Source organism: Ammospiza nelsoni, chromosome 31 (genome assembly GCF_027579445.1).
Source record: "Ammospiza nelsoni isolate bAmmNel1 chromosome 31, bAmmNel1.pri, whole genome shotgun sequence".
Lineage (NCBI taxonomy): Eukaryota > Metazoa > Chordata > Aves > Passeriformes > Passerellidae > Ammospiza > Ammospiza nelsoni.
Genome location: NC_080663.1, coordinates 2,314,135 through 2,340,493, shown reverse-complemented (window position 1 = coordinate 2,340,493; position 26,359 = coordinate 2,314,135). Strand labels below are relative to the sequence as shown.

At 53.4% G+C, this 26,359-nt stretch overlaps 2 protein-coding genes and 2 pseudogenes across 4 annotated transcripts in view; 2 read left to right on the top strand and 2 right to left on the bottom strand.

Moving 5' to 3' along the window:
* The window catches only part of LOC132085611 (class I histocompatibility antigen, F10 alpha chain-like), a 777,359-nt gene that overhangs the window by 367,546 nt on the left and 383,454 nt on the right, over window positions 1–26,359 (bottom strand). The gene's annotated exons all lie outside the window — the stretch shown is intronic.
* LOC132085575 (zinc finger protein 501-like) overlaps window positions 1–26,359 on the top strand; it is a 220,807-nt gene that overhangs the window by 29,871 nt on the left and 164,577 nt on the right. The gene's annotated exons all lie outside the window — the stretch shown is intronic.
* The window catches only part of LOC132085561 (zinc finger protein 850-like), a 221,297-nt pseudogene that overhangs the window by 68,181 nt on the left and 126,757 nt on the right, over window positions 1–26,359 (bottom strand).
* The window catches only part of LOC132085554 (uncharacterized), a 560,373-nt pseudogene that overhangs the window by 508,231 nt on the left and 25,783 nt on the right, over window positions 1–26,359 (top strand).

Here is a 26,359-nt window from a genome sequence, read left to right as displayed (position 1 = left end):
GAATAGGCTGAGCTCTGCCTGAAGCTCTTCTCACATTCCCCAAACCCTTCCCAGCACAGGGAGGGTTTTGCCTCCTCACAGCTCCCCAGGCTGCGGTTGCAGACCCTCCTCATGAGGGATCTCTGGGGCTTTTCCTCCCCGTTGGATTCCTGAGCCGTGGAGCCGTTCCAAATGGCCTCTTCCACAAGGATCTGTTGCAGGGATTTGTTCTCCCTGGTCTCTGTCCGCAACTTAGGACCTGGGGGAGGAAGGACAAGGAGAGGAAGAGACAGGGAGAAAGGAAAAGGAAAAGGCAGGAGGAGAGGAAGGAACAAGAAGGAACAAGGGAGGAAGGAGATGGGAAAGGAACATGGATGGATGAAGGACAAAATGAGGAGAAGAAGGAGGGTGGTCAAGGAGAAGATGGGGTTTGCCTCCATGGCAGAGGGAAGGGGAAGGAGATCCTCCCAGTCCAGCCCTGGCAGGATGGCGTTGGCAGTGAGGCTGTCCTGCAGTGATGCTGGGCTGGGAGATGGAGCAGCAGAGAGGGGAAAGGGGCAGTGATTCCTCCTGCCCTGCCTGGCTGTCCCAGCCTGGAGCGTCCTGGCGCTGCCGAGGCCCTTGGAGCGTCCGGCACTCCGGAGCCCGAAGCTCACGGCTGCTTTATAAAGCTGACAAAGTCGGCAGGATGGGTCTGGGTATGATCCGCAGCAAACTGGGTTTATTGGTACGGGAACAGGGTACAGAGCTGAACAGGGCCCAGGGACAAAGACAGGGTGCAAGCTGAGGGCACAGGGGGTTTTTATATGGGGTAGTGAGGGTGGAGCTGAGGGTCAGGGTCCAATGGATGTGGGGGAAAATGGTGCAAAGGAGGGGTTAATGGTCGGGTCAGCTAATGGGGAAATAGGGGCAGAGGAATGCAGTAAATTAGGGCCAATGGAGGGACAGAGAGGGAGAACATTCTAGGGACTAACCAAAGATGGGTAATAGGGTTTGAACTGGGGTAATTAGGCCAACGGGCCAATGGGGTAACATGACTTTCCATAAATCAGCATGTGTCTGCAAAGATCTATAGGAGAAGCAAGCTTCTTATCATAACCTTGAAATCTATTCTTCTTCTTGTGGACCAGTCCCCCACGGGTGGGAGATTGAGATTCCCATGGGCCTCCACACCAGTGCATCTTCCTTTTCCTCGCAGCCTCCTTCTCCTCCATCCAGACAAAGTTTAGGATTGACAAATCCTGGCTTTGGGAGAGGAACAAGGGGTGAGCACCTTGGGTTTTGTGAGAAAGGAGCCTTACTCTTTAGAATATTTGAAAGTTTAATAAGGAAAAATAAGGGACAAATCAGTAACAGCGCTGGGTGCTTGGCGATGGCCAGAGGCACACTGGTTAACCATAGCAACTCTTCTTGTCTAGTTTCTCCAGTGTATTGTTCAAATACATATTCATAATGGTTATACACATTCAAACATTTCTCTGAACTCATTTACTTGTTCCAGGAATTCTTTAGGTTGGTTTGACCCCCAACTCACCATTTTAGAGCACTTGCAGGAATCGTGGATTGCTGTTTTGAGGGTTGTGTGTCACTCCCTCATAAGGGCCCCTGTTCAGTGGTTTCAGCAGGTGACAGTTATTGACAGGGGAAGGGTCAGTGGCAGGGCTCCTCATCACATCCCTTCCTGAAATGTTATCTGACCATGCAGACGGTTTTAGCTATTGCCACAAGTACTTGAAATGAACATCAGCTATTTCACAAATATCTCTGAAGTGTTATTGTCAGTTATTTATAAAAATAAAAGCATTACTTATTATTTCACAACTACAGCTACTTCTGCAAAAGTTAACATTATAATGCACAACACATGGCATCCACTTTAATATTTTTCAAAAGCCAAAACTATAATGTATGTTTTTCACACTCTCCACAAACTAAAATGTCATCCATAAATGATGTTCTGAGGATATCAGCTACACAGGGGCCACGGCATTGGCCACAAAAAGCTGACAAGTTATACTGCAGCAAAAGCAGTTAAATGTGATTACAAACTGCACTCTATCAAAATCAATGTGATTTAGAATATTTTGCAGAAGTCAATACATAATTGCAAAAGCCAACACTACCCAGTTATTTATAACAATCCCAGGGCAGGTTTTTCCCTTGCATGGAGCACTTGGGCCTTCCCCAGGCACCTTCTGCCCTCGTGCAGAGCCGGTGGCATTTTCCAGCACACCCAGTTTGTAACCAAGAGCAGGGTGCAGCCGAGAAGGCTCCAAGCGCCTCCTTCCCGGCTGACTCTGCAGGGGCCGAGGCTGCTCTGGGCTCTGCCAGGGCTCTGCTGGGGCTCAGCTCTGGGCCAGGCTGGGCCCGCTGTCCTGGTTTAGGACAAATTAGGGGAAATCTCCAAAAGGGAGCCCCCCAAAACAAAACAAACCTCCAACCACCCCTCCCCCAACACCGGGTTCGGGAAGGAATTTCTCGGAGGAGCAAAGTGGAAAACAAAACCTATTTATTTACAAGTAACAAAAGAACACTCCCCAACACAAAAAAAGAAAAGAAAAGAAAACAAAAAAACAGACTGTGTGTTGAGACGGCGCGGCGCTTCTTTGCAAGCTTCGGGTGTCCTGGACGTCTCAGGTCAGGTCCGGAGACGGTCCAGTATCTTCAGGGGAGGGTAAGAAAGAGGGAGCAAGAGAAAAGAAAAAAAACAGCACAAAAAGCAGAAAGCAAGCAAGCAAAGCGGCTAGCCAAGCCAAGCAGCAAAAGCCAAAAGCAAAAAGGCCTGGTCAAACACTCCCCCCTCTCTTCCCCGCCCCGCCGCAGCAAGACAGCCGGGGGGAGGGGGGGAAGAGAGAAAAGGCACAGCTGCCAGACACAACACACGATATTGGGATAAAGGCTGTCAACCCACGACACCTGTGGGATCTCAGCACCTCAGGATGGAGGTGCAGAGAGGCCGAGACCACCCTTGGGGGGCTCGGGAATCCTGGAATGTTGCCAGAAGTGTCTGGTGGCAGGATTTTGATCCTACACAGGAGATGAAACCTGTATGAGGACTGGGAGGAATTCACTGGGTGAATGGTGAAGGGATAAGTTAGTTAAAGTGTAAAACACAGGGTTTAGGATTTTGGTACAGGGGGGTCTAAAGAAGTAAGATGGAGGAATTGGGGTGTGTCCTGTTCTTCTTCTTCTTCTTCTTGGCCTCCATCTTCTGTGGTGGTGGTGGCACTTTGGGATTGGTCATTACTAGAAGTGCACCGGTTAATAAGGGTAGAAGGTATTGGAGAAAAATGATAAATATTGTACACGTAAATTAGGGTATAAAGATAAGTGACCGCCCGGGGGCTTGGGGAGTGTGCCCATGGCTGACTTGCTGTGCAGACCTCTGTCGGGCTGAAAGAAAATCTTTTAGATAAACAATTAATAAACACCAAGACCGAGACAAGATCAGAAGTCTCTCCTCGTCCTTTGAAGCGTCGGCTCTTCAAGGCCATCCCTGGGCCTTTCCTAGGCCACCTAAACAGCACAGAAAACCTTACAAACCTAAACAGCCAGAAAATCTACAAGCGGCGTCCCTGAAGTATCTCAGGACGTAAATCAACAAAGAAGAACGCCGGAAATTTACAAGTGGCGTTCGCTGCGTGGGCCCCCCCCACCAACCCTTTCGGGGGGGGATCAGCCCTGAAGAGATGAAGAGCTGAAGAGCCAAGAGGGCAGCTCCTGAGGAGAGAAGCCTGAAGAAAAAAGGAAAAGAAGAAAGAAGAAAAGAAAAAAACAGCCAGAAGAGTCTGCAAAAAACAGCAGTCACTGAGAATTACATCTCTCAGCTTCTACCGAAGACAGTTCGTAGCAGAGCAGTCCGGATCGGAACCGGAAGGCGCCTCTGGATTCCTTCTCCTGTGACCTGCTGGACAGAGACGGGAGCCTTCGGACAGCTCTGACGACAGATTCGGTGAGAAGGTCAAAAATAAGAACATAATTGCACACTCTCCCAAAAAAACAACGGGAAATTTTGTCCGCCTTACAAGGCATGACTCAAGCATATACAGAAGGGATCCCAAGAAAAGAATTAAAACAGCTGTTGTTGTGGGCAAGGCTTAATTACCCACTGGCCGAAACATGCCTGCTATTCAAAGTGGGGTTTTGGCAGGAAATTAATAGGCACTTATATTTTTTAGCAACAAAGAAGGACGAGACAGCGTTAAAGCTGCTCTCGCCGGCAAGAGTAATGCCAGAAAGGCATCTCGGTACAGTCGAAAAGACTGGGAGAGCAACGAAAAGTTGCTGCACCCTCAGAAGGAGGGTGGGGGGCAATGCTAGAGGAGAAAAAATCTCTGGCCTCAAGAAGCCAGGGGAAAGTGCTCTCGAGAAAAGAGAGCAGGAAATAATATTAAAGCCCCGGTCCCAAAACCCAGAAACCCCAGGAAGCTCCTAAAGCGTCCTGAAACTCCGGAGAGTACAGGGGAGTCAGGATTGGAAGGGGGGGTGAAGGGGGGAGAGAAGGGATCGGGAGGGGAGGCGCTTCCTCGCGGGGCGCACGGCGCGGCAGCGACGGAGCCGGCGGGAAGCGGGGGTGAAGAGATAAAGGGAGACATGAGTGCAGACGCGGCTTTTATCAGCGCGGCACCGGGGGGTGGCGGCCGCTCCGGCCGGCCGGCAGAGTAGCAGAAAAACGCGCGGCGGGCAAAACTCGCAAGAACCCGGGAGCAAAGTCGGCTCGAATTGCGGGGCGGGCCCGGGTGCCGGTGGCGGGCGGGCTGTACACACCGGTGGGAGGAGCCAGGGACACAACGTCAGAGGGAGAGGAGACAGAGTCAGGGACAGACCGAGGGGAGGAGACTTCGGAGGTGGAGCAAGGGGGAGAGAGTGACGTCTCGGGCGACGAAGGGCCGTGCTCAGGATCCTATGTCCCAGCGGCTCCACACCCTCTTCAGACTTGATGCTTCTGGTACAACCCTCGGAGTCCCAGTCCCTTCCCTTCAAGGGAGACGTTCTGGTGATCAAGCTCCATTTCCAGCTGAATTAAAAGCCAGGCAGACACGGTCTCAAGTGAGATCACGAACACGGCAGTCGACAGGACAGGGGCAGTCGAGCTCAGGCTGTCATCCGAGCTGGGGAGGCCGGTGACAGCGCCACCTAGTGGGGGGCAAGGCTTTCGCTTGTATCTCCACAGATCGAAATGTGGGTGTCGGCACGACACGTGAAACCATTTCGAGTGCGAGAACATGAAAACGCGGATCCCAGAAACAAAGATCCAAGAAAAAAAAAGAGACGAGTACTCAGACAGGAGTCGAGACTCAGATTGCCAAGACAACTCAAAAGAAAAATAAGAAGAAACTAAGGACTTTGGGGGAATTCTCTGTTAAGGTCCTGAATGAAAAGCAAAGCAATGATGTCACACAAAAGTGAAGCCATGAGTTTCATGATGCTTATGCGCATCATTCTTTCATTCATTGCAATAAGCAATGGGGGTAATTTCCCTATCTGTCAGCCAAAGCAAAATGTATGGTAGAATTCTTTGACATCTCTCCCATGTGGAGAGGAATTTTAAGAATAGACTTCTTTGACATCTCTCCCATTTGGAGAGGAATTGTAAGAGTAGGATTCTATGTTTTAATAGTTCTCCTAGTCCTCATACTTGTCGTCCCATGCATATTTGCATGTTTAAAACACGCTATGAATCGGATAGTAAAAGAGGTTTTCCTGGTGCAAACAGAAGGGGGAGATGTGGGATCTCAGCACCTCAGGATGGAGGTGCAGAGAGGCCGAGACCACCCTTGGGGGGCTCGGGAATCCTGGAATGTTGCCAGAAGTGTCTGGTGGCAGGATTTTGATCCTACACAGGAGATGAGACCGGTATGAGGACTGGGAGGAATTCACTGGGTGAATGGTGAAGGGATAAGTTAGTTAAAGTGTAAAACACAGGGTTTAGGATTTTGGTACAGGGGGGTCTAAAGAAGTAAGATGGAGGAATTGGGGCGTGTCCTGTCCTTCTTCTTCTTCTTCTTGGCCTCCATCTTCTGTGGTGGTGGTGGCACTTTGGGATTGGTCATTACTAGAAGTGCACCGGTTAATAAGGGTAGAAGGTATTGGAGAAAAATGATAAATATTGTACACGTAAATTAGGGTATAAAGATAAGTGACCGCCCGGGGGCTTGGGGAGTGTGCCCATGGCTGACTTGCTGTGCAGACCTCTGTCGGGCTGAAAGAAAATCTTTTAGATAAACAATTAATAAACACCAAGACCGAGACAAGATCAGAAGTCTCTCCTCGTCCTTTGAAGCGTCGGCTCTTCAAGGCCATCCCTGGGCCTTTCCTAGGCCACCTAAACAGCACAGAAAACCTTACAAACCTAAACAGCCAGAAAACCTTACAAGTGGCGTCCCTGGACCTAAACAGCCGAGAAACCGAGCAAATGTCGTCCCTGAGAATCACCAGGACATAAATCAGCCGAGCAAGAGAAAAGAAGAACGCCGGAAATTTACAGACACCCGCTCTCCCCTCACATTGCTCCGGGCAGCTGAGGCACAGCGGGAGAAGGAAGGGACACGGCAAGGCAGTTGAGGGTTAAGAGAGTTTTTATTCAAACAACTGCCATAACAAACAGGCTGTCATAAGAACCATAACAAACAGGCAATCCTAACTACCCTAACCAAATAGTAGTGCTAACTACCACAATTAACTAGTTGTCCTAACTACTGGAACTGAAAGCTGTCCTCAAGGCCTTCATCTCCTCCTCTGCTCCCTCAGTTGCTTTGCTGCAGTGATCAGAGGGGTCAGGCTGGAGAGAGGCTTGGCTGATGATAAAAATGGGTGCTGCCCAAAGGATAAAAAGGAAAGAAATGAACTGTTACTTTCCAAAGTGAAGTTCCTCACAGGGTCTGTTGCAACAGGACAAAGGGAAATGCTTTGAAACTCAGGAGAGGGAAGCAGGCTCAGATTAGATCTAAGGAAGAATTTTTAACCAGCAGAGTGGGGAAACACTGACAGAAGGTGCCCAGAGATGTGGGAGGTGCCTCCTCCCTGGAAACATCCAAGCTCAGGTCAGGCAGGGCTCTGGGCCACCTGAGCTGCTCGAAGATGTCCCCGCTCGTTGTGGGGCACCAGGCCCAGATGAGCTCCAAAGGAGCCTGCCAAGCCACAGCAGGCGAGGATTCTGCTTGCCCTGCGTGTGGAACGCAGCCAGACTGGAGACTGTCGGAGGGGGCCCCACAAGAAAACCCCTCCCTGGCGCTGCTGCTTCCCCTGCAGCCCCTGGCCCTCAGCTGCAGCAGCTCCTGGGCAGCCCAGCGCCGCTCCTCGTCCAGCTCCAGGCTGCACTCGAGGCAGTCCCGCAGCAGAGCCGACAGGCGCCAGGGCTCCTGCAGCTGCAGGGTCCCGTTCTGCCGGATCAGAGCGCGAGCCTGCAGGGAAAGCAAACTCAGCGCTCTGCCAGCTCCCTTCACACCCACACGGGCTCACATCCACCCCGGGGCCTCAGCCCCAGCTCCAGGGGCACTTTCCTCCCTGCCACAGATGCTGCTCAGAGCTCATTTTGCTATGCCAACCAAAAAACCCAAACCCTGGGGCTGCCACAGCCACTGCAACATCCAAATGATCTCGCCTTGAGAGCCAGTTTCATTGGCTGACTCTGTCAGTAGGAACCTCCATCAGAAATAGCCTATTTTGCTTCTCCAAATGGGGACACCAGCTTTACAGGCCATTTTCCAGAGTCAGTGTGGTTTGCCTGTGTTATTTCAGAGGATTCTTACATCAAGTGCATCTCTGCAGTGCCACTGACACTCAAGTAAATGCATTCCTGATGCCCCATCTCAGAAACTGCCAGGCAAGAAACAGGAGGTTTGTGATGCTGAAAGCTCAGGCTTGGTGACACAGAGAAAGTAGCTTGGACTAGGAAAGAAATATGTTAGACTTTGGGAATGTTAAACAATCATCTTCATTTTTTAAACAAGTTTCCCAGTGAGAAGAATCAGGGGGGAGATTGTAAATTTTTCTGGCGTTCTTCTGGCTGATTTATGTCCAGGGACGCCACTTGTAAATTTTCTGCGTTTCTGTTTAGGTGGCCTGGAAAGGCCCAGGGATGGCCTTGGAGAGCCGACGCTTCAAAGGACGAGGAGAGACTTCTGATCTTGTCTCGGTCTTGGTGTTTATTAATTGTTTATCTAAAAGATTTTCTTTCAGCCCGACAGAGGTCTGCACAGCGAGTCAGCCATGGGCACACTGCGAGCCCCTAGGGCGGTCACTTATCTTTATACTCAAAGTTACGTATACAATATTTATTATTTCTCCCCAATACCTTCTACCCTTATTAACCGGTGCACTTTTAGTAATGACCAATCCCAAAGTGCCACCACCACCACAGAAGATGGAGGCCAAGAAGAAGAAGAAGAAGGACAGGACACGCCCCAATTCCTCCATCTTACTTCTTTAGACCCCCCTGTACCAAAATCCTAAACCCTGTGTTTTATACTTTAACTAACTTATCCCTTCACCATTCACCCAGTGAATTCCTCCCAGTCTTCATACAGGTCTCATCTCCTGTGTAGGATCAAAATCCTGCCACCAGACACTTCTGGCAACATTCCAGGATTCCCGAGCCCCCCAAGGGTGGTCTCGGCCTCTCTGCACCTCCATCCTGAGGTGCTGAGATCCCACATCTCCCCCTTCTGTTTGCACCAGGAAGATCTCTTTTGTTATCCGATTCATAGCGTGTTTTAAACATGCAAATATGCATGGGATGACAAGTATGAGGACTAGGAGAACTATTAAAACATAGAACCCTACTCTTAAAATTCCTCTCCAAATGGGAGAGATGTCAAAGAAGTCTACCAGCTGATCGATCCATGATCCTGTGATCTCGCCAAGTTTATTTATGCTGTCCTTTATATTTTTGATACTTTCATGAATTGACCTTGAATGATCTGAGAGATTCATGCAGCACATCCCTTCAAACTCTTCACACCCATGTCCATGAGCGAGCAATAGATAATCGATCGCCGCTCTGTTTTGAAGAGTCGCCTGCCTTGTACCACTGATGTCTTTTAACATGTCATCCAATGAGACAGACACAGACCGTGCATGTTTGCTCAGCCAACAACCCATGCGGTCGATTTGAGTTAAGGCTACCCCTGATGCTGTTTGAGGTGAGAAAATTGCGGTAGCAATACTCGCTTTCTTGTCCCAAGAAAACATTTTATCATTGCAATCTGCCGCATATTGTTCTATTGATCTTTTTTCTCTGCGTTTTTTCTCCCTTAACATGTTCAAATCAGGCGATAGTATTGAAATTTCCCCAATGCTGCATGGACCTCCCGTGGCATTAGCAGGAATGCCGTGCCAAATTCTGTCTCCGCAAATTAAGAACAAACCCCGTGGCAATTGCACTGGGACTTGGACCGATCCTTTGGTAGTTTTCCCTATATATTTACACCATGCTGACGCATTCTTATAGAATTCATGAATGGGAGTCAAATCAACAGTTTTCGCCTTTGTGACATTCGGAGTCTCAAACTGCATGCAGAGTTCCATTGTCATGGACCCAAAAATCTCCAATTCCTGAGGTTCTGTAGAAGCCACAGGAAGTAGATGTGTCCAAGCACACCACTCTTTCACAGGATCTTTAATGATCTGCGAAATGTTAACTGCGGAGTGCCCTGGAACTGGCCATTCGTCCACTGGCAATCCAACCATGCATGCTGAAAATGGTTTTCCTGGCCTCGAATGTGTCAGGCAAATACTATCTAAATTTGCTGCCTGAGCTAAAGTCTCCCATACATTTTGCCTTGGTTGAGTAATAGGTAAATTACCCCCATTGTTTACTGTAACGAATGAAAGAATGATGCACATAAGCATCATAAAACCCATAATTCCGCTCCTGCGTGAAATTATTATTCTGTTTTCCATTCAAGACCCTAGAGAAGATTCCCCCAAAGTCTTTAGCTTCTTTTTATTTTTCTTCTGAATCGTTCACTGCCGTCTGAGTCTCGACTTCCGTTTGAGTGCTCGTCTCTTTGTCTTTTGGATCAACTTTCTCGTGTTCTCGTGTTCGGAATGGCTTCACGTGCCGTGCCGACACCCACTTCAGACCTCGATCTGTGGAGATACAAGCGAAACCCTTGCCCCAAGTGATTAGTTTGAAAGGACCTTCTATTTGTCCTGTCTCTGGGTTTCTGATCAAAACTAAAGGATTTTCCTTTAGCCTTGCCTGTGTGCTATTCAAAAAATGTCTCACGATTGGTGGATTAGGTTCTGAGGATGAGCTATTTAGGAAATTCAACACATACAGTGCCTTATTTAATTTCATGTGAGGTGTTGCCTCTGGTTCACCCCTTCTCTGTCTGTCCAGAAGGGATTTCAGGGTGTGATGTGTTCTTTCAATGATTGCCTGACCTGTGGGTGAATGTGGAATACCAAACGTATGTCTGACACCCCACCTCTTCAGGAATCTGTCAAGCACCCTGCCTGTATACGTTGGCCCATTATCTGTTTTTATCTCCTGAGGCACACCTAACGCTGCAAATGCTTGCAGGAAATGTCGGCAAGCATGGTCTGCCGTTTCCCCTGCATGTGCTGATGCAAAGACTGCTCCTGAGAACGTATCTACAGAAACATGAACATTTTTGAGCCTTCCAAAAGATGGATATTTTGTGACATCAGCCTGCCACAACTGAAGACTTTGCAGCCCCCGCGGATTAATGGCTCCGGTAGAGGAAGGTGGCTGCACAAGCTGGCAATCTGGACAGGCACTAATGATTTCCCTCGCCTGACTCTTTGTGAGGCGAAAGGATTCCATTAGCCCCTGCACATTCTGGTGAAAGAATGCATGACTTAATCTTGCCTGCTCAAAAATGTCCGGCAGTGTTTGTGAAATGGGCATCGTCAACCTGTCCGCCCGAGCATTCCCTTCCGCTAAAAACCCCGGAAGTGTTGTGTGCGCTCTAACGTGTGTGATAAAATACTTTCCTTCCCTGCTCTCTAGCAGCATTTTCAAGCTTGTCAGATATGAGTATAGAACCTCATTACTGACTTCTTTCAAGAGCGAACCTTCCAATCTCCTGACCACACCCGCAACATACGCGGAGTCTGTCACCAGATTGAGAGGTTGTTCAAACAACTGAAATGCTCGGACAACGGCTGCCAACTCCACAATTTGCGGAGAGCCCTGCACCATCCTCACGTCAGATTCCCAATCCCCTGTCATTGAGTCTCTCCACGTGATCACTGACTTGTGTGTCTTTCCTGAGCCATCCGTGAACACTGTGATCCCGTCCAAAGGCTCTTCACTCATTTTTGGTTTTGCTCTATAGCATATCTGCGATTGCAGTATTCTATGTCGCGGAAAGTGGACTGTACAAGTTCCTGGGAATGCCAACAACGCGATTAACAGATCTTTCGATTGTTGCATCGCCCAATCGAAATAGTCTCGTTTCAGAGGTAGTCTGATGATTGAGAATTCTCTTCCTGCCATCGTCAGCAACCTTGTTCTCGCCTTTATGATGATCTGTGCTGCCATCTCTAAATCTGTAAGAATTGTTTTTGCGGGCCTGTGTGGTAAGAAAATCCACTCTATGATTATCAAAGAATCCTTTTGCAATTCGTCCCATTGGAAGATCAAACCATGGAACTGTGTTTTCTTCCCCAGCACTGCCAACTGAAAAGGCAACGTTGGAACAAATCGATGTGCCTGCCTATTCTGTATCGCGTCTGCGACTCTCTCCAACTCCTTTTTCGCTTCTGGCGTGAGTGTTCTGGGAGACCGGATGTCTGCGTCTCCTCTCAAAAGATCAAGCAGCGCTGGGATGTCGCTGTTCGTGATTCCCAAGACTGGCCTCATCCAGTTGATTTCTCCTAAAAGCTGTTGCAGATCATGCAAATTGCTGACCTTGGTGCTGATCTCCATTTTTTGAGGTTTTATTGTTCTTTCTGAAATTTTCCACCCTAGATATTTCCAAGGTGCAACCTCTTGAATCTTTGAAATGCTGATTTCCAGACCTGCCTTTTGCACCTCTGCAATCACACAGTCACGAGCTTCTTGCAGCTCCTGCCGTGTTGACGCTGCAATGAGCAAATCATCCATGTAATGAATGATCTTCACCTTCGGAAATTTCTTCCGTGCTGGTGCCAAAGCTCGTGCCACGTACCATTGACAGATTGTCGGAGAATTTTTTAGACCTTGCGGAAGAACGACCCAATGGTACCGCTGCAGAGGCGTTTCCCTGTTGATACTCGGAACTGAAAAGGCAAATCTTGGAGCATCATCTGGATGGAGTGGAATACTGAAAAAACAATCCTTGAGGTCAATGACCACAAGCTGCCAATCTCTGGGAATCATTGAGACAGATGGAAGTCCCAACTGAAGGGGTCCCATGTCTTCTATGACTTCATTGATCTTCCTGAGATCGTGTAACAATCTCCATTTGCCCGATAGTTTTTTCTTGATGACAAACACTGGAGAATTCCAAGGGCTGTCCGTTGGCTTGATGTGTCCTTTTCGCAATTGCTCTTGGACCAGGTCTTTCAAAGCACTCAATTTTCTTCGCTCAAGGGGCCACTGATCCACCCAAACTGGATCATTGGTTTTCCATGTCAGCTTCAGTGTGGCGAGTGCTGCAGTGACCCCTATTAAAAATCCACCTCAATCTTCGCGCCCCATTGTGCCAAAAGGTCCCGACCCCAGACTGTGATCGGCTTTTGGACGACAAAAGGACGAATGATCGCCGTCTTGTCTCCTGGTCCTGTGACAACGACAGAATTCTCACTTTGCAGACACAGAGATGCTCCCCCCATGCCTGAGAGAGAGCCCAATGGCGCGACCAAGCTCCAACTGCGTGGCCAAAAGATGTACGATATTACCGTTACATCCGCCCCTGTGTCGAGCATGCCTCTGATCGCTATTGTTCTGTCCCCACATGTCAATTGGCATGTGAGCGTGGGTCGGTCTCGACCTATGTGTTTCACCCATGTTGTATGTACTTCAACATGTTCCTTCATAGGGAAACCTTCTTCGTCGAAGATTGACATGACCTCTCCAACTGCGTGTGGCGGCAATGCGAAAGCTCTCGCAACCACAGTGTTTTCTGGTACAGTCAATGGTGGACGAAGCGCTCTTGCCAAAACTGTTAATTCTGTATTTTTGTCCGCTGAGATGACTGTTGGATAGACAATAAGTCCAAGAATACTGCATTTATCTTGTCCGATTATTAAGAAATCTTGTTTCTTATATGAGTCCCCGCGGATACCCGTTGGTATCTCTGCATGACTTTCGTCTAAAAAGCATACTAGTTTTGAAGCTGCCAGTGCACACTGTGCCCCTGGTGGGAGGAGGTCTGGGTCACTGTGGAATCGACTGAGGGTTTTGCTGAGGGCATCTGCTTGTCGCTCGCTGATGATTGCCCCGTCTGCTCTTGTGACACCGCCAGTACTTGTGTCTGGGCGCGCTGGCGAGTTATGGGCGCGCTGAGCTTTCCGTTTCCCGGACGCGGTAACGGGTTTCCGTCCACGTCTGTCCGGGAATAACATTCTTTTGCTGAATGTCTGCCTCTTCCGCACCGCGCACAAACTGGCCTTTCCGCCTTCTGTGCTGGCGCTGGCGGATTTGTCCGTGGACAATTCCTTTTCATGTGGCCAAACTCCCCACATTTGTAGCACTGTCCTCTCGGGGGATTGTTCCTTTTCTGCATCGTCACAAGAACTTTGTTGATGTTCTCGTCCTGCTGTTGCAGTATTTTTTCGAACATCTTTTCCAGTGTCTTGTTCTCTGCTTGCCTTTCTGAATGTCCCTTTAACTGTTCTTCCCATTCCTCTCTTAATTCACTCTTCACAATCGCTGCGACATGCTGAGGTGTTCCCACCTTGCTGCATGCCTCCACCATCTCTGCCAAGGATGGCCGTCCTGGCATGGTGCTGATGACCCGTTGACAATCCGGGTTGGCATTGCCAAAAACTAAACTCTCCAAGAGAGGTCTCTTCGCTTCTTCGTTCGTCACTTGTCGATCCACGGCTTGCGTGAGTCGATCGATGAACGACATGAATGGCTCTGTGGGACCTTGCCTGATGCAAGAGAACGGGACTTCTGGAGCTCCTGTTGGTGTAATTTGCATGATTGCCAATCGCGCTGCTTCTTTGATGTCACTCAGCACTCTTCGTGGAAGCCGCGCTGCTTGCTCCCCTGGGTTGTCATCTGGAGGATCTCCTGCTAACTGCCCTTCTGTGAGGTTCGCGTTTGGCCCGCCTTGATATCTGTTCCGCAATTCAGCAAGATATTTTCTCCACCTTTTTTCCCAGACAAGACTTTGCGTGTCAGTAAGAATCATTGCCACAATACTTCGAATGTCATATGGTGTGAGATCATATGTAGCGAATGTCCCTCTCAATAGCTGCTTGAAGTATTGTGAATTCAGCCCATAAGAAACCATTGAGGAAGGGGCGGGGGATGTGAGAGAGAAGAGGGGAAGGAGGCGGGAGAAGGAGCGGGGGAGGGTGGGGCGAGGGGGAGAGATTGACCCGGGGGAAGAGAAGGGGGAGATGAGGAGAGGAGCAGAAACAAGAAAAGTAGTGGGGATCCCCGGCCTTCATCGAGGTGTCCAGGGGGAGCCAGGAAGATGTGGAACCCGCAGCCAGGTGTGTTCCCAACACGGGGGGCTCGGACCCTGGGGGTCACCTGGGATTATCCAGCGTGGATCCTCCCACGGGGGATGGAGATGGAGCGGCGCACGGAGCTTGTCCCGCACCGGGCACTGCGGGATCCGCGGGCAGCGACCCCTCCCCCTCGGCGCAGCCCCCACCCTTTGTCCCCCTCCCTTTGCCCAAATCCGTCCCATCGCCCCCCCCCAAACCCCTCCCCATCGCCCCCCAATAAACGGCCCCGAGCCCATCTGGGAAGCTTTACTGGGAGCACTGGGAGCAGGCACTGGGCGGGGGCAGAGCGCCAGCGGGGCTGGGGGGGACACGGGACCCCCCCAAAATCAGCGGAGCGGGGACGGAGCAGGGAGTCCCGGCCGGGCCCGAGCCCACGGGGAGGGGCTGCGGCCGCCGCCGGCTCAGGAGCTCTGTGGGCAGAGAAAAGGGGGTGACACAGGGCTGGGGGCCCCGGTGGGAGCGCACACACTCCGCCACGGCGGGGACGCCACCCCCGGCACCCGCCCTGACCTTCTTGCGCAGGGAGAAGCCGAGCCCCAGCGCCAGGAAGACGAAGCCCAAGACGAAGCCCCCGATGCCCGTCAGCATCTTGCTGCTGGCGGCGTCCGGCGGCATCTCTGGGGGGTCCGCAGGGCTCAGCAGCCCCAAAACCTCTCACCGACACCCCGAGCCCTTCCCAGCACCCTCCCTGTGGCCCCCAGCCCAGTCAGGACCCCCTGAAACCTCCCCCCAGTCACTTTTTGTCCTCCCCAGGAGCCACCAAAGCCCCTCCCGTCCCTCTCAGCAACCCACAGCCCCCTCCCAGGTGCCCTCAGCGCCGCAGGACCCCCACAGCCTCTCGCAGTCCCTTGGCAGCCCCAGCAGGACTCAGCCAGAGCCCTCCCAGGCTGTGCCCAGCACAACCGAACTCATGGTGAGCCCCGCTTTGCAATTGCCGATCTCCTTCCAGCCCCTCCGGGCTCACTGCGATCCCTCCCAGTCACAACCAACACCCCCAAACTCCCTCCCAGTGCTCACCAGGACCCCCCAAACCCATCCCACCCTCCCCAGCATCCCCCAAACCCCTGCCCAGCCCTTGCCCAGCCCCTCTCCCACTTCCAGCCCGGCTCTCTCCAGCTCCCTCCCAGTGGCTCCCAGCACAGCCCAGCGGCTCTGCCAGCGCCCCCAGGGGCTCCCCCGTACCCCAGTGCCGCCTCAGGGGCTGCTCCAGGCGGACGTGCTCCACCTGGCAGCTGTAGCTCAGCCCGCGCCGGGGCGGCGTTTCCAGCAGGACCAGCAGCTGGTAGGACCAGTTCCCGTTGGGGACCACGTCGGTGGCCACCACGTGCTCCGAGAGCTCCTGCTGGCCCTGGAACCACCTCACCTGGATGGCAGCAGGGTAGAAATCCATCACGGAGCAGAGCAGGCGGCCGGGGCCGGGCTGGGAGCTCGAGGGGGGCACCAGCGGGATGGACACGCTGGGGGACACTGGGAGAGAGAGAGGAGAGGGCTGGGTTTGGCTGGAAAGGGACTGGGAATGGGCTAGGGAGGGACTGGGAGCGATTGGGGTGGCGCTGAGAGAGATGGGACAGGGTGGGGCACACTGGGACGGATGTTGGACGTCCGGGCTTGAACGGAGAATGAACTGGGAATTAGTTTTGAATGGATTTGGAATAGCTTGAGAAGAGGAGGGAGGGACTTTGGAAGTACTGAGAGCGACTAGGATGGCACTCGGAGGGATTTTGGTGGCCCTGGAATTAACTGGGAATGAAGTGCGCGGCACTGGGAGGCCGAGTCCAGCGCGGGGCCCTCGGGATTTGAGCGCCAGGGACTCTGCATGGCAACCGATGAGTCACCAGAGAGACACGCTCTCATTGGCTGAAAGGAGCCTGCTACACGGACAACTGGGATGGACACGCCGGGCAGGCACAGGGATGGACTGGGACGGACTGGGAGAGCCACGGGGGTCACTGGGTGGGACAGGAGGCCCCGGGGTTGTTCTGAAGGCGGGCTGAGGGCCCTGGGCTGATTCTCAGAGACGTTTTGAGGGTCTCCAGGGTCATTGGCAGGGCAGGGCCCGAGGGGACACCTCGTGAGGAACGGGGTAGCAAGCTCGTAGCCGGCCCGGCAGAACGTGTCAACCGCAGCCCGATTATCCTCCAGTATTTCCGGCATTCCGTTGCAGCACCGAGCCTGTGCCTCCCCATAGGGGGTGTCTCCCACGAACACCCCCACGTCGCTGTCGAACATCATGTGTGCTTCCGGTTGTAGATGTACCTCCTCACGAACCTCACCTTCTCCGCACCATTAATGAAGTGACACTCTCTCGTTCTCATCTCCTGGAACACTCCTGTGAGTGCAAAACACAGATCCGGGGTTGTCCCCCCAGCACGCCCCCAGTGCTCCGGGGGCCACCCGGGATCCCCACTCCACGCCCGCTGTGCCCCACGGCCGCCATGGGACCCTCCTGCCCGCGCTGCCGCTTCTTCTTTGCCGCCCTTCCCCCATTTCCTCTTTCACATCGGCTCCCCTCCCACCTCCGGCCGCTCCCAAAATCACTTTTGGGGTCCCATTTCCCCATTTTCCCACAAATTCCCCAATCTCCAGCCCCCTCCCGCTCAGTTTTGGGGTCCCCCCTCCCCTTTTTTACCCTTCCCCACCCTCTCCCACCCCTCCCTCCCCTCCCCGCATCCCTCAGCCCCTCCCGCTCTCCCTTTGGGGAGTCCCTTCTCCTCCCCCTCCATTCCGGGCTCCCCGCTTCGCCCCCTTTTACCCATTTTCCCCCGTGTCCCAGCGCCTCCCGCCCCCCGCTCACCCGAGAGCTCCGCGCCCGCAGCCGGGGGGGCTCCCAGCACCACCAGTGCCACCAGCAGGGCCCCAGCTGCCGCCCCTCGCCCCATGGCCGGGGCCGGGCAGGGAGCAGCAGCCCCAAAGCAGCCGCGCTGCGCTGGGAGCGCCAGTCCGGAGCAGGGCGGGCTCGGCAGCGCCGCGCGCTCTCATTGGCTGCCGCCGCTTCTGGGCAGAGATCGGCCACGGGCTCTGCCCGGCAACCGATGAGGCAATCCAACGCCCCGAGCTCTCATTGGCTAAGACGCCTCCTGCCTGCGCTGCCATTGGCTGAGGCCTTTCCGGGACTCTGCAGCCCCGGGCTGGGGGTTTTTTGGGTAGGGGGAACCTTGGGGCGCTGGACAGGTGGGGCGGGGATGGAGAGACGCGGGCTGTGCTGGACCAGCCAATGAGAGCCGCTCATTTCACATTTAAGCCCATTTTTTGGGTTACTGAGCTCGTTAAGGATTTTCTGTTCAGAACCCTTGGTCCCGCTGTCGTGGTTTGAAAAGGAAGTGAATTTTTTGGGATGCTGTGGTCAAACCAGTCAGTGTTCAGATTTAAATACTGACACCTGGTGTGGCCCCTGAGGACATGGATTCACCTCTGAGAACACAGGGGGTTTAAAGCAGAGAACTCCCAGGGGAAGCTCTCTTGGTTCCGGTGGGTGAAAGGTTCAGAGCTGCCCTGCCCGGCTGCGGGCTGGGTGCGGGAGGGGAAGCCATGCGGCCGCGTGAGGGGAGCCGGGCCTTGGACAGAGAAGGGAGGTGAAGGCCCCTGCAGGATGGAAGGGTGGAGGAGCGCTGAGAGGCATCGGGCAGCGGCCCCAGAGAGAGAGAGAGAGCCGGTGTGTGTGCCTGTGCCACCTTGAAATTTGCTATCTTGTGCTGGCAGCACAGCCGAGAAGGAGAAGGGGTGCAGAGAGAAGGTGCCCGGCAGGGCCAGCGTGGGAGTTCTGGGGAGGCAGAGCCCGAGATTTTAACCCTTTTCTTGGATAATGGAAACCTTACAAATGCTGATCCTCCTGGAGCTGAATGAGAAGATAGGGATGAAATAGGAGAAAATGGGCAAGTGTGATGAAAGTCCATGCAAGTGAAAGATGTCAGAAGAAGTTGAGAAGAATCCTAGGCAGGAGGAGATGATGGAGTGGCCTTTGGCTGGACTTTTCTTGCATAGCCATGGACAGAACCATTTTTCCTGTGGCACAGAGACTGCATTTAGGGGGAGGCAATGGCTCGGAGCCAAGAGAGTGCAGTGATGTGATGTGAAGGAGTGGCAAGAACAGAGATGGATGAGGAGGGTGGTGGTGCCCTCTGCCTTCAGTGAGGAAGAAGATCTTTGTTCTTGAGACCCCTCGGCCCCAGGGGGTGAATTTGGGAGGGACAGGTGTCCCGAAAGTGAGAGACTGTGCTCATTTTTGGAACTGGGCAAAGCATCCTTAAAAGGGGAACCCCAGAAGCAGCTCTGGTCCATGTGCAGTGCTGAGAGCACTGGGCATGGAAGGAAGATGTCACGATGGCAAATGATCCCCGGGTGGTGCCATGTGAGACATGGAAACACAAGAGGTTTCAACTGTGTTTCTTGGGGAAGCCTGTGGCACAAGAGGGACTCCTCTCTCCTTGATGAACGTAGAGTTGATTATCTGAGGGGTGGTGATGGACTGACAGTTGGTGACCTGAGGGGTGGCAACTGAATTGTGAGTCCAAGGTTTTGCCTTACTGGGATGTATTGGGAATTTGGTTGGGGTGAGGAGGAATGTTTGGAAGGTTTTCATTCTTTCTGTGTGTTTCTTTTATATATTGTAAGGTAATAAAGATTTTTTTCTTTGTATTCCGAAGCTGGAGCCTGCTTCGCTCTATTCCTGGTCACATCTCACAGCAGACACCAGGGAGAATGTATTTTCATGGGGGCACTGGCATTGTGCCAGCATCAAACCGTGACACCAGGGAAACTGGCTGCTCGTGCCAGTCCATCCCCTTGGCCAGAAGGCACCCGCTTGTGTTTGGGCATGAGCTGCTGGCCACAGCCAGACAGGCAGCACCCGCAGCATTGGCCATCAGACGCTGGGCTGATGTTTTCATCCAGAGAGAAAGAAAAACAGCCAGAAGCACACAAGGCAACTTGACAGCATCTCTGTAAGAATGGCATTGTCCTGTGAATGTCAATAGTGGATGGTGGTTTTGTGCTGCAGATAATCACTTCCGAGCAAAAATCATTCCAGGAAGGGACAACAGCCTCTGCCTTCTGACAGATACCAAGTGTGGCCACCAATTGCTCCAAGTGCTCCTGCCAACAGCCACCGGCAGAAAAGATCACATAGACACCAAGGCACGTTGGCTTTGGCTGTCCTCTGGCAGAGATGTCCCCTGGGGCCACGGGTCTCTGTGGCAGGAGAGAGGCACCAGCATTGGCAGGCCTTGGGCATGGCAAATCTCCTTTGGCAGGGACTCTTCCACAGCTGCTGCTGTCAGCGCTGCCCAGGGGACAGAGCAGCACTGGAGCTCTGGGCCACAGGTCCCGTGTCTGTGTCACGCCCCTGCGAGTGTGCCGGCCACCCAGCCCCGGGACTGGTCCCAAAGAGGCCGTGGCAGGGCCTGTGGAAGGCCCCGGTGCCCTTCCTGCTCTGCTGTGCTGGCAGCCATGGGGGCTCATTCTGCTGCCCCGAGCAGGCAGAGCAGAGGAGCAGCTGCTTCTTGTTTGGGCCGTTGCTAAAGTTCCTGCTGGGCTGTGTCTTTAACACTTGGGGCAAGGTCTTGCCTGCAAGCTGGGGCAGTTTGGGTGGGGTGGGGGTGTCCCCAGGGCACGTGGAGGTGTGTCCTGGGGCTCTCTGTGACACAGTGCACCATGGTCACCGTGGGATGGAAAGGGACAGAGTGTGCAAGGGTGACCCTTTGTGACACATCGTGACGTAGGTGCTGGCGGCGCCACGGCCACACCACAGTGCTGGGTGCATGCGACGGGACAGGACGGGACAGAGCAGTGCTGTGAGGAGCCCCCACACAGCCAGCCCGTTCCTTGCTGACCCGGAGCTTTTCCGAGGCATTCCCTGTGCAGGTGACCTCGAGGCCAGGCTGCGGGAGTCGGGGACATGGAGCATTTCCCAAGCGTCTGCCATCCCTGCGGCCGGTGCCCTCGAGGACAGACTGTGGGACTTGCAGTCCTATTTCCTTCTTGAGACTTCTCTCTTGCTGCTGCCCTCGAGGACAGACTGCAGGACTTCCTGTCCTGTAGCCTTCCCGAGGCTCCTCTGTTGCAGGTGCCTTCAGGGCACAACTGCAGCACTTGCTCATCTTCAGCCCTTCCGAGGCCTCTCTGCTTCAGCAAGCACTCCTAACTGCAAAGAGTGACATGGAGCAGAGACCCCCCAGAGACCCCTCCAACCCAACACAAGTAAGCATCCTGGGCAAGGGCTCGATGCTCCCAGCAGCACCCTCAGGACCAGCAAGTCCACCCCTTGATGGACATGGATTGGCAGGGCTGTCACAGCTCCCATCACACCAGGGACCCTCCACACTGCAGCCCTTGAGAACATTCAGGGTGGGTCTGCATTGAGAGGAGGCATTTCCTGATGGACACAGGGGCCTCTCAATCCACTCTAAATCGTAGACCTAAGGGGGGGAAAATGCTCAAAATATGTTTCATTAGTGAGGGGATAAGTGGGAAAGGTGTATGGTTTTATTCAATCACTGTTTTTAGATCCGGGAGATGTGTTTGAAATGCGTGAATTTTTATTTGCTCCTAATTGTTATCATGATTTACTGGGAAGGGATTTGATCGCTAAACTCGTAACACAAATTAATATTATAAAAAGGGATACAGAGGCCCTCTGTAGTACCTCTATGTCAAATGTCTGACGAGGCCTATCTGAAGTGAACCCAGAAGTGTGGGCAGCCCCAGGAAAATAGGGAAAGGTAGATATGCAGTCTCTCCAAAGTACTCTGAAGCAACCAGGACAAGTGGCGTCTAACAGCAACACCCTGTTCCAGGGGAGGGAAGGAAGGGGAATCAGACACAGCGCAGGTCACCGCCCCATGCTCAGCTCAACCCGCACAGCTGTGGCTGCTTGTGAGAGCCTGGCACTGAAATGCCCTGAGCAGGAAGGCTTCAACATCTTCTGCTGACACCATGGCACCTAACAGGGGGGCAAAAGCATTTCTCACTGCTTCAGCAACCACTGGAGCAGATATCAAGGCACATTCTCCCACAGCAAGCTGGGCTGGAACTGAGCCTGCCCTGGCACTTTGCTGCTGCCAACACCCAGCCAGGAAATCGGAGCCTGCCTAAGGAGTGCAAAGCAGCACCACTGGTGGCCAAGGGGCCCATGCCAAGTGTCCCTGAGGCCAGAAACAGCCACCAGCACAGCTCAACACGGGGGGACCCCTCAGCCTGGCCTCAAGGGCTCTGAAGCCCCGGAGATTTGCACTTCCCGCCCGCAGCAGGAGGATGGGAGGCCGCCCCTGAGCCTGCCCTGAAGGCAACGCAGCAGCAGCCAGGGCTCCACAGCGGGCCAAGCCCCTGCGCCTGCCCACAGATCCTCGCCTGGAATCCTCTGCAATCCTGGCCACCCTCCTCTGCCACCTCCAGCCACTGGGGCCAAGCCTTGCTGCCACTGCTGCAGCTTCAGCGCTGGCTGGGCCTGCACTGCCACAGCTGCTGGGGAACACCACGGCACAATTCCACTCTGGGGCTCACTGACACCCACACTCTGGGCTGCCTGCCATTGCGCTGCTGCAAAATGTACGATTTCAGTTCTTTTAATCCTTATTTTTCTATTCAGCCTTGGTTTTGTTTGCCTTGGAGAAATGAATTTTAAAGGTTTTATTTAAGGGGTGTTACACTGCTCAATGGAGATGAGTTTTACATCTCAACAGACTGGGAACAGCACAAAAGACACCCACAGAGATAACAACCAGCAACAAAACATCAACATTGCCCACCAGCAGGAAGAGAAGCTCCATTCCAGGCAGCCTCCAGAGGAGCTTTAGAAATGCAAATGAACACTGCTGGGCAAAGTGTGGACAATGCACCTGGGTCTCTTGCCTGGGGCAGGAATTGGGCAGATTCCCTCTAACCCTCACCCTGAGCTCTGCCTGCTGGCACTGATGGAATTTGCACAGCTCAAGGCAGAGCCCGGGGGAGGATATCTGACCCTGCAACACAAACGGGTGAAGCTGCAAAGGGAAACAGCAAAAGGAGAATGTTGGGAAAACTTCACTATAAACAAATGGGGGGAATCATCCCTCTGCCCACTCCAACATGTGCTGTCAATGTCTATTCTATATACGGTATATTAGAGCACTGGGGTGTTTCTGCTACTCCAACTTCAGCGAAATCACCTGGGAATCCAAGTTCAAATTGATGTTTAAATTAGAGAAAATCGGCCATTGATGCAGCCCTGGCTCCTGAGGCAGTGCAAACAATTGCAAAAACATAAACGTCCACCAGAACAAATCCTACAAGACCATGGACCAGCCCCTGGGAACCCGAACCAACTCATAGCAGAAGCCACAGAACCCATTTCTCATTTTAATGGCATCATTAGATTACAAGCTCTCCTCCCAATAACCAACCAGACAGCTCCAGCTCCTGACATTCCTGCTGACCAATCCACTGAAATGAGGAAAACAAGACTTCACCATGGGACGGGATCAGATCATCTGTTAGCAGAAAAAAGAGGAATTTGCGGAAAATTTAATGACTCAAACTGCTGTTGGCAAAGAGATGATAAAGGAAAAGTGGTGAAAAAGAAACAACAGAAACAAAAAAGCAGTTCATGTATTGGTCCAAATGTGGAAAGGATGGGAAGGGGACATAGTTTCGTGGCTCCCTGACAGACCATGGGTTAAACGAATGTTGTTTCTTCTCTGACGTGCTACAGCAACTCTCATCTTTTTACCATGCTCCACACCTTGAGAGTGCAGCTCATTCAGCAGCGGAGGGAGGGCATTCAGGCGGCAGCCAGGCCTCCTGATCCAGAAAGGGCTACAGAACGACAGGGAATGAGGACACTGCGAATAATCCCAAAACCAAAGAAGACTCAGTAAGGAAAAAAGAAAAAAAAAAAAAAAAAAAAAAAAGGAAAAGAAAAAGAAAAAGAAAAAGAAAAAAAAAAATCACTGAGCGAATCTACCTGGAGATTGGGTCAGGGACTCGTACATAAGGAAGGGAAAAAACACCAGTTTCAAAAACTGTTACTAATTTACATGGATTGCTGCTCAGACAAAGCCCCGCTGAATTCCTGAACTTCCACAAGAACAAAGACTTCACAGAGCCGTGAATATCGGCTGTTCTACAAAAGCGGGGGTGCACATTAACGAGGACATGCAGTTACCGGATCGGCAGGTCTGAACCTTTCAAGCACCTCAGCCAGTGGGCAAAGGGAGAGGGAGATGAGGCCGGGAAAATGAGGAGAAAAACCAGGCTGCGAACTACAACAATGGCAGAGAGCGCACGGCAAATGCCCCACGGCCTCTCCCTCTGCGCAGCAATAAAGTCACTTTTACAGGACTCCTCTGTCTCCTCTGGGCACAGAAACCTCCGGCCACGGCAATTTCCCCGCACAGCCCCGGGCACGGGGCAGCCCCCTCTGTCCCAGCCACAGCAACCGGGCCGAGCCAGCGCTGCTCCGCCAGCGGCTCCTGCCGAGGCAGCGGCCGCAAGGAGACCGCGGGCAGCCGCTCCCGCAGCGCCCTCACGCCAGCGGCATCACGCGCCGGACACGGCACAACGAACCCGCCCGAGTCCCCTGCCGCCCCCGAGGCCCGCAGCCAGCCCCGAGGCCCCGCACAACCCAGCGCGGCTCCCATCTGCGCTGCGGCCGCCTCCGAGCTCCGCCGCCGCCTCACCGCGCTCCGGCCGCTGCCGCCGCTCACGGCACCGCACACACGCTACGACAATGGCGCCGCTGCCCAGCCACAGCCGCCCTCAGCCCGCCACCGAGACCCTGCTCCGCCCCGCTCCCACCAATCAGCGCGCCACAACCACGACTGACGGCACCATCGCCCAATCCCAGCCAGGGGCGCGCTCTGCACACGGCACAGCCCCGCCCCGCGCTCTCAGGGCCCCCGGGCTGCGTGAGGGCAGAGCCGGAGCTGAGGAACAGCCCTGGAACGGGCCCGGGCCCGAGGGGGATTGAGCTGAAAACACAAACAAACTTCTCCGCACCTCCCGCCACGGCTTTTCTGGCACTGCGGCTCCGGTGGCTCCAGCTCAGCCGGGAGTCTTGGAGCCTGATTTCTCCTACCTCTAATTAGGAGCATCCGGGCATCGCTTTGATTTCCCCCAAAAAGGGTAAACCGCCCCATACCCCTGTGGATGAGTGGGGGAGGGGAGAGATTTCGGACAGAAAACTCCAAAAACTCAGAGCAGGATAATGAGAAATAAGTGAAGACACTTAAATGCAGCTTTCCCCCACGCCTCCCTCCTTCCAGCTGCACCTCCTACCCCGGCAGTGCCGCAGACAGGGAATGGGGCCGGGCTCAGTTCATGCCCCGGGGCTTCTCCCTCTGCTCAGGGATAGGAGTCGTTCCCCTGCTGCACCCTGGGCTCTCTCCCATCGGAGACTTCTCCAGGAACTTCTCCAAGCTGAGTCCATCCCATGGGGCACAGCCCCCTCCAGTGCTGCAGCGTGGGTCACTGTGCCCCAGTTTCTCAGTGCTAATCTCAGGGGACTGTCTCTCGGGATATTACCACTACAGCACTCGCAGCAGAATATACATACGGAATTTTAACAGCTCTGAGTAGAAATTTTAAAAACCAACGAGAGAGAGAAAGAGCGAGATTCCGATCGCGGCGCTCCGGAGCGGCGCTGCGGGAACGATCCCTGCGCCAGCACTGCCGGCCCCAGGCCAAGCCCAGCCCCGCAATCCAACCCCGCTGCTCAAGCGCCCGCCCTCCCCGGCCCGGGGCACAGCGAGCCCCGCACCCGCTGCGCCCCCGAGCACAAAACGCCCCTTCCCACCGCGCTCACCCGATAAACACAGCGCCCCTGCAGCCGCTCACGCCTCTCTCGCTCCTCCCGAGCTTCTCGGCCTCCCGCACCCTCTGCCCCGCACCTGGGCCCCGCCAGTGCCGCGGGCTGGGGGCAGCAGCTGCACCTTCCTCTGCCTCTGCTCCAGCCCTGCCCAGGTGCCTCGGCTCCCTTCGTGCTCGCCACAAACTGAGGCCTTCACAAGGCTGACCTAGAACAGAGGCCAGACACGGTTACACAATAAAGCAGGCATTTGTTAAAAGGCCTCCGTGGATACACCTTGGGCAGAACAAGAGCCCAGCCAGGGCTACGCCCAAGATGGACCAAAATGGCCACAAAATGGACGGCCGGTCACGAGATCTGTCACCTTTATAAGTTCTGCTCCATTTGCATATTGGAGTTAATTGCCCAATTATGTCTTTAGATGATAAAGTCCCATCCTTCTTATTTTTCTCTCTTCAGTGCCCGTTGTTTATGCTCTTGGGCCTGAAGTTTGGATTATTTGTCCTTGGGTTCACAGCTAGAAAGGAATTGTTTTGTCTCCCTGCTCTGTGAACAGAGCTCAGCATCCCTTCATATGAAGCCCAGACCCAGAGAGTAAAGCAGCACAGAATCTGAAAAATAGAAAAGCCAAAACCTGAGGCATCAAATCCATGAGAGCCCCCCACACACTCACCACACCTCCCCCTCGGCACCCCCCAGGCCCTCCCCATTGATTGAAGCCCCCAAAATGCTCCCAGGCCCGAGCCCCTCGGCCTCCCTGAACCCCCAGCCCATGTTCTCACCTGGGAAACCCCAAATCTTTGGGAATTCTCAACTGGGATTACCCAATTCCCTGGAAACCTCACCTGGGACCCCCAAAACCTCCCCTGGGATCTCCAAACCTTCCAGGATCCCCCCAAACCCCCCAGGACCCTCCAAACTTTATCTGGGATTCACCCAAACTCCCTGGGAGCCCCCAAACTCCAC